General features: G+C 38.8%; 1 protein-coding gene across 5 annotated transcripts in view; it reads right to left on the reverse strand.

Moving 5' to 3' along the window:
• The window catches only part of CRACD (capping protein inhibiting regulator of actin dynamics), a 274,637-nt gene that overhangs the window by 150,585 nt on the left and 110,514 nt on the right, over positions 1-13,538 (reverse strand). The gene's annotated exons all lie outside the window — the stretch shown is intronic.

The following is a 13,538-nucleotide window of genomic DNA, read 5'->3' on the forward strand; positions in this document are numbered from 1 at the left end:
TTCAGATATGCCCTTTGTAAAGCCCAGGAAAAGAAGACAACTTTCTGGGGTAATGATACAGGAAGCAATCACTTCAAATCTCAGGATGACAATGGCTGGCTGGCCTTGTGAGGAGTTCACTGTGTGGGCTTGGAGAAGGGTTCCCTGTTCTGGCTATGAGGGACTATCTTGTATCAAACTAACTTCCCATTAAACACAACTAGAAGAGCTGAATAAAATGATTCTTAAAATCTGTTTGAAGGCATTGGAGTGCCACCAAGGCAGCCAGGACATGAGAGGCCAAGATCTTAGGGAGAAGGAAAATAAAACTGAGTTAAGTCATTGTACCACTTTTTCTCTCAAAACATCCACTGATTTTTAAGAGTCACAGGGCAAAACTGCTGAGAAGCCAAGCAGAAAGCAGCTGCTTGGAGGCACATAAAGTGAGCAGACCTTTTGGCAGACTCACAAGCCTGAGGAGATCCCAAAGAGAAGGGAAGTGCAGAGAAGCCAGCTTGACATTCTGCCTCTCTAAGCATCTGCTAATTGATAAACGATGTAAACCAAGCAGAAAGCAACAGTTAAGAGGCTGGGGAGTTAAACAGAGCTTTTGACAGCTTCATGATCCTGGAGCAATGAAAAATAGAGTTCAGGGCCCACCAAAAATAGAAGGAGCCCAAGTAAATATCCCACGCTTTTAGTTATTTAACTGAAATCCCATGCATCCCCTTGAAGGCTACATCCTAGGATGAAAGCCTAAAAAATACCAGAACTAAGCCTCAAATCGATTCAGTCCCTCATCGGTTTAAGGAGATCTGCCATACTCTAACTGCCTATCAGAAGCAAAAGTAAGCCCTCCAGAGAAAGATACCATCATCCACAGTATCTACAATTCTTTAACGTCCTGCATTCAATCAACAACTACTAGGCATACCCGGGCAGAGGGCCAAGAAAGAAAGAGATAATAAAAACACACCCAGAAGTGACCCAGATAGAGTCATAGGATATAGTCTTTAAAATAACTATGATTAATATGTTCAAAGTTATAAAGATTGTAGAAGATTTTTAACACACATCTCTCAGTAACTCACAGAACAAGCCAAAAAAAAAGAGTAAAGGTATAAAAGATTTGAACAACACAACTAACAAACTCAACCTTGCTAATCTATTTAGAATACTGTACCCAACAATAGCGACTACATATTCTTTTAAGGTACACACGAAACATTTACAGAAATTAACCACATGTGGGTCATAAAGGAAGTTTCAAGCAATTTCAACAAGTGGAAATCACAGGGTACTTATTTGAACAAATAATTTTGAAGTAATATAGATTCACAGGAAATTGCAAAAATAGTATCATTTTTTAAATTGAAGTAAAATTCAGTGCTTTTAAGTGTAAAATTTGATACATTTTGATAAAAGAATCTGTGTAACCACCAATGAAATAAAAATATAGAACATTTCAAATCATCATTCCAGAAAGTTCCCTCATGTCTCTTCTAGTCAATCCTCACATCCCAAAGGCCACCACTGTTCTCATTTCAATTATCATGGATTAATTTTGCTTGTTCCTGAGCTTCACACAAAAGTGCTCATTTGGTATATTCTTTTCTATCTGGCTTTATTGACTCAGCATAATGTCTTGGAGATTCAGCCACACTGTTGAGTATATCAATAGTTTACTCCTTTTTATTGCTGATCAATAGTCCATTGTATGAAAATATCACAACTTTTTAATATATTCTCTGGTGGATGGGTATTGTTTCCCTTTTAGAGCGATCATGACTAAAGCTGCAATAAATATTCTTGTACTAATCTTTTTGTGAACACGTGTTTTCATTTCTCTTGGGTAAATACCTAGGAGTAGAGCTGCTAGGTTATAGGATTGATGAATGTTTATCTTTAGAAGAAACTGCCAAACATTCTTCCAAAATGGCTGTATCATTTTATATTCCCATCAGTAACACATGAGAGTTCCAGCTTACACAGCCTCATCAATATTTGGTGTTGGCAGACTTTTCCTTTGAGCCATTGCAGTGTGAGGTTTTGATCTGCACTTCCCTAGTGACTAATGATGATACCTTTTTGTATATCTTCTTTTGTGCAGTGTCTGTTCAAGTCTTTTGACCACTTTTTAAAATTTAATTAAATTTTTATTGAGGTAACATTGATTTATAACATTATATAAATTGCAAGTGTACAGCATTATATTTCAACCCCTTCATAGACTACATTGTGTTCATTACCCAAAGTCTAGTTGCCATCTGTCACCATATTTATGTGCCCTTTTGCCCTCCCCCTCCCCCATGTCCATTTTTTAAATTGTAGTTTTTTTATTATTGGTTTACAGGAGTTCTTTATACATTCTGATGTCAGTCTTTTATCAAATATATGTATTACATATATTTTCACCCAATTTGTGATTTGCCTTTTTAATTTTTATCAGTCTTTTGATGAGCAGAAGTTTTTAATATTGATGAACTCTAATTTATCAATTTTTTTCTTTATGTTTGATGCTTTCAGTGTCCTTTAAGAAATCTCTGCCTACTTAAAAGTCTAAAAGATATTGTCCTATTTTTTTCTAGAAGTTTTATAGTTTCAGCTTTATTATCTAACTCAAATTAATTTTTGTGTCTGGCATAAAGTAGGGGTAAGAGGTTAATTTTCCCCCCAACTTGTTCCAGCAACATTTGTTGAAAAGACTTCCCTTACCCCACTGAATTGTCATAGCACCTTTGTCGAACATTAATTGACGTATGTCACAGTATGCTTTCAATTAAGCTGGAAGTCAACAGAAAAACGACAACCAGAGAATTGTCAAATGTTTGAAAATTAAGCACTACACAGCTAAATAGCATGCATGTGTCAAAGAAGAAATCACCAGCGCAATTAGAAAAAATTTTTGACTTAAGTAACAATGAAATGATCACAAATAAAAAATAGTGACATGCAGCCAAAGCTATATTAAAAAAAGTTTGGAGATCAATCATCTATATACTCATCTCATGGAATTAGAAAAAGAACAGAGAAATAAATCCAAAGAAAAAAAGAGGAAGTAAACAGTAACAACAAGAGCAGAAATAAATGAACTAGAAAACAACCATAAATAGAAAAAATCAACAAAGGCAAAAACTTGGTTCTTTGAAAAAGACTAATAACCCTGATAAACCCTTCAGCAGGCCCTCAAAAGAGAACCAAAGCTTTTCATCTCAGCTTCATTACTTAAGATTCTTCCCCCCACAACACTGATTTCAGACCAATTGTCTCCTCAGCTCCCCTATTATTGTTCCCAAAGACAAGCACAGGGTCTGTTTTGCTTCTAAGAGTTTTGCTTTTATTCTTTACAGAGAAACAAATAGAGAATAACAGAAATCAACATGTGGATGTTGCACAGGTTCCAGAATCTCGAATATGAGCTCTTCGTCAGCAACATTATGAGGTTAAAACAATGATGATCTAATATTTGACAAGCCATCAGCCTTCAACATGTCAATAAGACTATCTGAAATACTGATTTACATCCACTATTATGAGTGAATTTCATTCTAAGTGCACATTGCGCCTTAAAAGGGCACACATCACTATAAAGCCAAGGTGATTGGCAAGACATTTTAAAATTAAGCCTCCAGAATGTGAATACAAATCTCTCTATATTTTTCACGGACGTTAAATCTCTGCAATACTCAGTACAATACTTAGTATTTTTGAAAATAAGTATTTTCAAACAAAAGACAAAAAGCCACACACTATCTGTGAAATATTTGTTCTCCCTGCCACTGTAAAAAATGATTTACTTAATACCCAAATATCAAGCACTTCTATTAATAATTTATTGATAAATAATGCACAGATAAAAATCTGGCAATCAAACTCATTCTTTAGTTAATAGTTAAAGAAAATGTTGGTAGATTTTTGAGGAAATAAATATTAAAAAATTACTCAACATGCAAAATTTATATTATTGGGTGAAAGTACAGACGTTTCTGTCTCACTAACGAAATATAGAAAGAACTACTTTTTAATGAGCCACTAAAGAAAGAAGTATAGCAGAGGAAATATATGTTCTAATAATAGATGACTTCTTCAATAAAAACAATGTTTTAGGGGCCCAGCCCCGTGTCCAAGTGGTTAAGTTCGCACGCTCCACTGCGGCGGCCCAGGGTTTTGCCAGTTCGGATCCTGAGCGCAGACATGGCACCGCTCATCAGGCCACGCTGAGGCGGTGTCCCACATGCCACAACTAGAAGGACCTGTAACTAAGATATACAACCATGTGCCGGGGGTATTTGAGGAGAAAAAGCAAAAAAGAAAAAAAAAACCCCAATGTTTTATGGAGAACCTATACACATTAATTGAGTAGAGTGAAGAAAGGAGTCCAGGAAAAGATACTACCACGCATGAAACGCATTCATCGTATCATTCATAGGCAAGCTATTATAGAAAAGAAGTTGAATCTAGAAGAGGCATTTTGTCATTGGTATGGTCAGTTTAGTAGAATCATTATAAAACCCTGTAACAAGATGGAGGGTCACCATGAAAACCTTTTCTACTACATAGCGGTTCCTTGGTTCCTTCACACCACTGCTCCAAGAAGAGTTGTCAAATTTTAAGTTGCGTCACATTTTTTCTTTTACAAATCGACAAGCGTTATAAAATATCCTGACCGCCTCAGTGATGCCAATTGACTGTCAGCTGTATATGCTTCAGAAGAGATATTTTTGCTGTAAAAAAAATAACATGTTTAATCTGTTATGTTTTTTTGTTCCAAAAAATATTTTCTAAAGAGCAATACTGCTAACAGCCATTTGTTATTTCCCTTTCTGATAAAGCTGATGCTTTAACAATGAATGATAAAGTCACTACTTTTCAAAGAAATTTATTCTAGGGAAAGAATATTTTGCAAAGGGGCGTTTGGAGAGGTTTCCATCAGGTGATTTTGTTGTTGCCGCAAGTGATGAAAGTCATCACCTTGAGGAGTCATCCTTGACTTCTTCCTTACTCGCAATTCCCACAATTAACTGTAGGCAAATTTTGTTCAATCTACCCTCAAAATGCATCAAGAACACAATCACTTCTCGTCGTCGACAATGCTACCAGAGGAGTCCTGGCCACCATAATCTCACAGCAACAGTTTCCTAGTTGATCTGCCTGCATGTACTCCTCTCCCGACTCCTTCACCACACCTCTGCCCCCAGCAGCCAGAGTCACCCTCTTAACACCCACGTCAGATGAGGCCACCATCTGCTCAAAGCCATCTAACGGTTTCTCATCTGTCTCAGGGTAAAAGCCACTTTCCCTACAATGGCCTCAAGTCCCTACGTGATTTGACCACTACCTCACTGACACCGTTTCCTGTTACCCTCTTCTTGACTTAACCTACTCCAGCCCCAACGGTGCTGTGCTGTGCCTCAAAGAGGTCAGGGCCTTTGCACTGGCTGTTTCCTTTGCCTGAAAGATGTCCCCAGATATCTTCCTTCACCTCCTTCAGATGTTTATTTAAATATCACTTTTCCACGAGGTCTTCCCTGGTCTCCCAGCCACCATGGCAACTACTATCAACACTTCCCTTCCCCTTCGTTGCTTTATTTTTCTCTTTAATGCTTATCACCGTCTAACATGTTTTAACTATACTTGTTTATTTGTTCATTGCCTATCTCCCTCTCCCACTGAATGAGGGCAGCAAGTTTTGTCTGTCATATGTTCACGGTTCTATCTCCAAAGCCTAGGACAATGACCAGCGGTAATACTTGAATATGTGACTGCTGAAAGAATGAGCAGTCTATGAAAACCTTCACATCTGCATACTTAAAAAACTTGGAAAGAGAGGTTTCTAAATCTTCCAAATGAAGAAGTTTAATGAGTTTGAAGCATTGTTAGAAATATAAAAATGTAATGTCTTAATTTTAATTTGCAAGAACAAAGGAATGACATGGGAAAGTAAAATTTATTAGCTGCACTGAAACAAGAATCTTGGCACAGCTGGTGGATGTGCTTTAAAAACATGTATTATGATTTACTAAGTTCAGTCAAAGATGTTCTCCTATTTGGATCAACATCTCTTTCTTAGTTATCTTTTTTAGCTACTAAAATCAACTATGAAAGTAAACTGACCTTATAACCACACCATCAAATGTCCATATCACAGTGTTAAATTAAAATAAAGTAAAGCAAAACATAATGACATATATTCAATTACAACGCTCTCAGGGAACAAAGGGAATTTTTTGGCACTGTTAAAAAATTTAAATATTTTATCTTTATCTCACGCTTGATAATTTCAATTTTGTGACACATATACATAGTCTTACTTCATGTGTGCTCCTGTTTAAAGACAGCTTATTTAATATATATTATTAATTCCTTAACATTGAACTCACGGCCAACAGCCCTATAACTCATGCGTGAATGAAGCTTATCTAACATACGTACAGTAGTCCCTCCTTATCCATGGTTTTGCTTTCTGCCGTTTCAGTTACCTGAGGTCAATTGCAGCTGAAAATAACGCTATGTCACAATGCACACGTCATTCACCTCACATCATCTCATCACGCAGGCATTGTATCAGGCCCCATTATCACAAGAAGGGTGAGTATAGAACAGTAAGATATTTTGAGAGAAAGAAACTACATTCACATAGCTTTTATTACACTATATTGTTATAACTGTTCTATTTTATTATTACTTATTGTTAATCTCTTATTGTGTGTAATTTTTATAAATTAAACTTTATCATAGGATATATGTATAGAAAAAAATACAGAATATGTGAGGTTTGGTACTATTCCCAGTTTCAAGCATCCACTGGGGGTCTTGGATCATATCCTCCACAGATTAAGGGGGGCTACTGTTTTTCTCCATAAAGTACATCACAGCCTTCTTTGCACTTAAGGAACACTAAACAGCACTTTGGTGCTATGCTGGGGGGGTCATTTAAAACAGCAAAATCACCAACAAAAAAACATAAAAACGCAAAAAATATGGCACCTAAGTAGATTGGAAAAAGGACACTTGATTATGGTATGAGATTGGGAACAAGAAGGCAGAGCATTGCCCTTTTTGATCTCAACTGGGAACATGCATGTCGGGTGGCGTAAATTTTTTGCTGCTCTGTGCATGTCTGCAAATGACCACTGAAGTGTCATAAGTAATGATTTTAGGGTTATAAATAAATTTTAGCTAGGCAAATTGGCAAATATGGAATCTGAGAATAATAATATTGACTGTATATATAGTTCCAAGTCCGCAATTTTCCTTTCTTAAATTTCTTCCCATTTAGACAAAAGAGGCCTGGTGAAACTCCAAGTAAATTTAATGACAAGGTTTTAGCTCAACTAAACTAGCTACACAGAAGCCTAGCTACTGTTCAGGTAGCAATTTACAACTTGTCCTATGTTGAACATTTAGGTTTGGAAGCCTTGCCCCATCTCTATTCATGTCCTTTCTCATATCCTCAGGAGGAACTTTACAGAATACTTCAAATGTTAGCAGTTTGTTTGTAATCCAAGAATACAAGAAGAAAAGCAGCAACAAGGCCATAATGTTTGGTATCATACCCTGGGGAGTGAAAGGGAAGAGGAAGGAGAGGGAAGAACAATGTCATCCTTCTGTGGACCCAGAGTACGCATATCCAGGTACAATCCTTTGAATAAATTGAAAAGTGAACATTTTCCATTTGCCATGGCCACATATAGGATATTTCACAGCCCCTGCTGTCTGTGGGGTCTGCTGTAGAAAACAAGTGCTAAGAATCAGTTTCCTGTATTTCAAGCTCTCAGTCCAGCAGTCAGGAAGGCCGGGTGTCAGGACCACATCTCTAGGATTTGTTTACTCCTGTAAGTCATGATGCCTGTGACCTGCCACTTGAGAACAGATTGTAATAGAGAAACTGCAGCTGAATTACTCTGAAGGTTTCTGCCCAGGAGTAATAACTATGCTGCTGGTTCTGGACAGGTGGAATTAGGTTTCTGTCTGGGTGACTTCAGCTTTGCAGGCAGATACAACACAGTCACTTTGAACAGTGTATTCTCAGCCCATTCCCAACAGCAGTTGGCAAGACAAGCTGTGATACTAGTTTTGGAGGCTTTCAGTGGACAGAGGACCAGAGTAGTAATACTATCTATCTGACTTTCCCTCCTCTAAGGACCCCGACCTGACAGCAGGATGCAGTAGGAATGATCTGGACTTTAGGCCAGCAGACCAGATTCCAGTCTTGGCTGGATGTGAAATTATACTGTGATGCTTTGGAAAAAAAAAAAGGATATATCAGTGATGTCAGCAATGCAGCGGAGTGAGCTGTTCCCTTTATCTCTCCCACTTTGAATTAGAACTAAATGAACATTCACTAATCAAGAGAGGATACCCAAACAGCACACAGGATGCTTGAGAGATGCATGCAGCTATAACCTGAAGGTGGATGGACTACCCCGGGGGAGGCGGTGGAGATAGGTGAGCACTCTCTGGCCTCCCAGCAGTCCTGTGCATGCATGCAACCGCTGTCTCGGCTGGTGTGAGCACCCATAGTACCACTGCAGCTCCAAGGGTGGGAGCACACATAGGCATGAATGTGGGAACAGGTCATGGCAGCACTGAGCCCCCACGTGATCACTTTCCTGTCTGGTAGGAGAGCCCACAGTGCTGCTGTGGTCCCAAAGAGTGGCCCAGGATTGGACCCCATGAGGAAGCCCTGCCCTCCAAGCACAGCAGCTGGTGTCACTGTAAGAAGAGAAGGCAGTGAATCTACACACATGGGTGAACGATTTCCTGGCTGCTGCGAATGCCCACAGTACCACTGCAGCCCTGAAGGTGGGACCATGCCTTGGCGCAACTGTGGGAGCAGGCAGCAGGAGCCCTGAGCCCCAGCACGATTGCTTTTCAATCCAGTGGGAGAGTCCATATTGCTGCTGCAGTCCCAAGGAGTGGTCCAGGCTTGGACCCATGAGGAAGGCCCGCCCACCAAACACAGCAGCCTGTACGACTTTAAGGAGAGGCAGCAGCAGATCTACTTGCCCAGGTGAATGCTCTCCCAGTTGGCACAAGCATCCATAAAACCCCAAACTTCCAGCAGACAAAGTGGGATCAGAAATACAGCTCCTGCTTCCCCTCAGAGCTCCGCAAGTGGAATCTGTGACCTGATACGACCACAAATGCCCTGGCAAAAGATTAGTTCATCAAACACCATGAGAAACTACAGCAACAATTCAGAACGGAAGGAGAATGACAATTCTCCAGAAACCAACCCTGAAGTCACAGAAATTTACAATCTTAATGACAGAGAATTCAAAATAGCTGTCATAAGAAACTCAACAAGCTACAAGAATACTCAGAAAGATGCTTCAATGAACTCAGGAATAAAATTAATAAGAAGAAGGAATACTTCACCAAAGAGATTGAAACTATTTAAAAAAACCAAGCTGAAATTCTGGATATGAAGAACACAATTAATGAAATAAAAAATAATCTAGAATCCTTAAAAAATAGAGTTGATGGGTCAGGCCGAGTGGGACAGTGGTTAAGTTTGCATGCTCTGTTTCAGGGGTTCACCAGTTTGGATCCCAGGAGCAGACCTATGCACTGCTTATCAAGACATGCTGTGGCAGGCGTCCCACATAGAAAATAGAGGAAGATGGACACAGATGTTAGCTCAGGGCTAATCTTCCTCAAAAAAAAAAAAAAATAGAGCTGATGTTATGGATGAAAGAATTAGTGACTTAAAGGATAGAAATATAGAATTGATTCAAGTAGCGGAAGAGAGAGAACTAAGGTTTTTAAAAAATGAAGGAATTATTCAAGAAATATTCGACTCAGTTAGGAAAAGCAACATAATGATTATAGGTATTCCAGAGGGAGAAAGGAGCAGAGAGCTTGTTCAAAGAAACAACAGTTGAGAATTTCCCACACTTGGGGAAGAAACTGGATGTACAAATACATGAAGACAATAGAACTCCTAATTACATCAATGCTAAAAGACCTTCTCCAAGCTTATAATAGTAAAACTCGCAAAAGTAAATGACAAAGAAAAAATATTAAGGGCAGGAGGCAGAAGAAAATAACTTACAAAGGAACCCCTATCAAGCTTTCAGTGGATTTCTCAGCAGAAACCTTATAGGCTAGTAGAGAAGGGAATGATACATTCAAAATACTGAAAATACAAAAACTTTCAGCCAAGAATACTCTATGCAGTGAAACTATCCTTCAGATATGACAGGGAAATAAAAGCTTTCCCAAATAAACAAAAGCTGAAGGAGTTCATTGCCACCAGACCTCCCCTACAAGAAATGATCAAGGATGCCCTCATACCTGACACAAAAAGACAATGGTCTACAAAGCTTTGAGCAAGGAGATAAACAGACAAACAAAACCAGAAAACTGCAGCTCTCTTCCAGAACAGGGAAGCAAATACTTAAATATAGCTTAAAAGATAAAGGAAAGGAAAGTATCAAAAGTAACTATAAACACTTCAACTTAGTCACGAACTCACAATACAAAACAGAATAATTTGTAACAACAATAACTCAGAAGGGGAAGAAAAAAGGGATGGAACTTGTTTAGGCTAATGGAGATAAGAGGCTATCAGAAAATGGATTATCTCATCTACAAGATCTTTTACACAAACCTCAAGGTAACCACTAAACAAAAAATTAGAGCAGAGCCACAACTCATTAAAAAATAGAAAACCTCCACAGAAAACCTCCAAAATAAAATGGCAGTCAGAAATATAAAGGAAGAGAAACAATGGAAACATAGAACAACTAGAAAACAAAAGATAAAATGGCAGTATTAAGCCCTCATATAGCAACGATCACTGTAAATGTAAGTGGATTGACTTCTCCAGTCAAAAGACACAGAGTAGCTGGAGGGATTAAAAAACAAGACCCAATCATATGCTGCCTCCAGGAAACACATCTCAGCTCTAAAGACAAACAAAGGCTCAGAGTGAAGGGATGGAAGACGATACTCCAAGCAAATAGCAAAAAAAGAAAGTAGATATTGCTATACTTATATCAGACAAATCAGACTTCAAGATGAAAAAAACAATGAGAGACAAAGAGGGGCAGTATATAATGATCAAAGGGACTTTCTACCAAGAGGACATAACACTTATGAATATATATGCACCTAACACAGGAGCACCCAAGTATATGAAGCAACTATTAACAGAACTAAAGGGAGAAATTAACAGCAATACAATAATAGTAGGGGCCCCAACATCCCACTTCCAGATAGATCATCCAGAGAGAAAGTTAACATGGAAATAGTGGATTTAAATGATACACTTGATCAGATGGACTTACAGATACAGAGCATTCCATCCCAAAACAGCAGAATATACATTCTTCCCAAGTGCACATGGAACATTCTCAAGGGTAGACCATATATTGGGAAACAAGGCAAGCCTCAATAAATTTAAGAAGATTGAAATAACATCAAGCATCTTTTATGACCACAATGCCATGAAACTAGAAATCAACTACAAGAAAAAAGATGGGAAAGTGACAAATATTTGGAGATGCTAACCAACATGCTACTGAACCACCATTGGATCAATGAAGAAATCAAAGAGAAATTTAAAAATACCTGGAGATAAATGAGAATAAAACTCTTACGGGATGCAGCAAAAGTGGTCAGGGAGTCAAGGGTGGGCAAAAGGGGTAACCGGGCACATATATATGTTGACAGACAAAAATTAGACTATAGGTGGTGAGCATGATGCAGTACATAATGAAACTGACAAATAATAATGTCCACCTGAAATTTCACAATATTATAAACCATTACAACCTCAATAAAATAGAAAATTAAAAGAAAAGAACTCCAAAAGTAAAAATGGATATAAATTACCTCTTTCCCTTTCTCCTCTACTTCCACACACTAGCTGGAGGAATACAGAAATTCTGCTCCTTCATCTCCTGCCTTCCCCTGCCTCTCACCCAACAGAACTTCTGGGAACGAACGCAGAGGTGCAAAAGATCTACCTAAAGCTGTGTGGTTGGAGCTGTAGAGGAGGAAAACCTACAGCTGCTAGCTCATGGAAACATCTTCACAGATGCCTTATCCATAGGAGTCAGGCTCAGGGGTTGCAATCCATTTCTAACTATCCCCCGAGCCCTGCCCTGGTCTTACAATTTTCTACTATTCCTCTGCACAGAAAACACTTCTTAATCAAACTACAAGTTTTGCTAATCTGTAATGTAGCTGCTACTATTAATTTTCATTTTTCTTCTTTTCACTGTTAAACTTCAGAGGCAAACGGGCTGTACCTTTTATCTCCATCATCTCAGCATTTTTCTCTCCTTAATTCTCCAAATCACTTTTGATCCCACCATTCTACTTGAATTGCACTTTTGAAAGTCACCAATGATCTCTGAAGCCCAAATAAAAGTCTTTGCTCAATTCACATTTGTCTTGACCCTCACCACTCTCCCATCTCCAGTCCTAATACATGATGCTGGTAATTGGACACCACTATTTGAAATGCTCCGTCTCTTTGGTTTCCTTGAGAACTGTGTCTTCCTGGTGCTTTTAACCCTCCACATTCTTTTTGCCCCTCAAATGATAAGTCTTTAAAGCAAAACAAACATCTATTCCTTGCCAGCTGTAATGACAACACAGTTTTTCTAAGACTGACACCTGTCATTTTACTTTTTCATTCTCCGTCCTTCTCCATGCGTGGTTAGTTTTTTGAAACTCTTATCTGCTTCCTTCCTTGAATATCTCTTTAATCATTTCTCTCTGTCACCATCCTAATCCAGGCTTTCACCTACTCATGCCTGACTTCGGCAATATCCTATCCTTCAGTTAGTCTGCCTCTGTTGCGCCCTAAACATTACTGCCAGATTAATTCAGGAAATTCTGCTTACGTTAAGTTACTCTCTTTCTACAAAAATGCAATGACTCCCCTTATTCACAGAATAAATTTCTAACTGAGTCTGGCATTCAAGGTCCCCTCCCCACAAAACCTAGCCCCATTGAACCTATACAAGCTTTATCTATGACCTAACACCTACCACCTCCCATCACATATTGTCTACTTGGAACAAATCAGTGTCCTTGTATCCCACAAATATCCAGGATAAGTCCCTACTCTAAGCCTTCCTTACTTTCAATGAGCAGCATAGAAAAAAACTTGGTTTTCCTTGAACCTTCCGCTTAACAGTCCCCCAGGCACTGTGATTCATGACTACCGCTCCCAACAGAGCAACAACACACGCATAATCCCCACAAAGAGCCTGCACTCTTCAGGGCTAACCGGATTCTACCAGGAACTATCACTCCAATCAAGCAGAAAGCACGTGATAGGCAGGGAGTGGCAAGCCAAGAAATGAAGGGTCCTCTGTGTTTGCAATGTTGGCATCAGAAGGTTATTCCATTACAGAGGATGGAGGAGGAAGAGCAGGGAAAAAGGAGGGTTTTTTCTTCTGTTGCTCAGTGAAAGTACAAACAGAACGTAAGCATCATAGACTGAACTCACTCAATTCTTTGCAGTAAAGTAGCTCACCAGATAAATACTTCTGCTGGTTGTTTGAATTACAGATGAGTAAACTAATCTGTTTATTTTG

This window comes from Equus quagga, chromosome 3 (assembly GCF_021613505.1).
Source record: "Equus quagga isolate Etosha38 chromosome 3, UCLA_HA_Equagga_1.0, whole genome shotgun sequence".
Taxonomy (NCBI): Eukaryota; Metazoa; Chordata; class Mammalia; order Perissodactyla; family Equidae; genus Equus; species Equus quagga.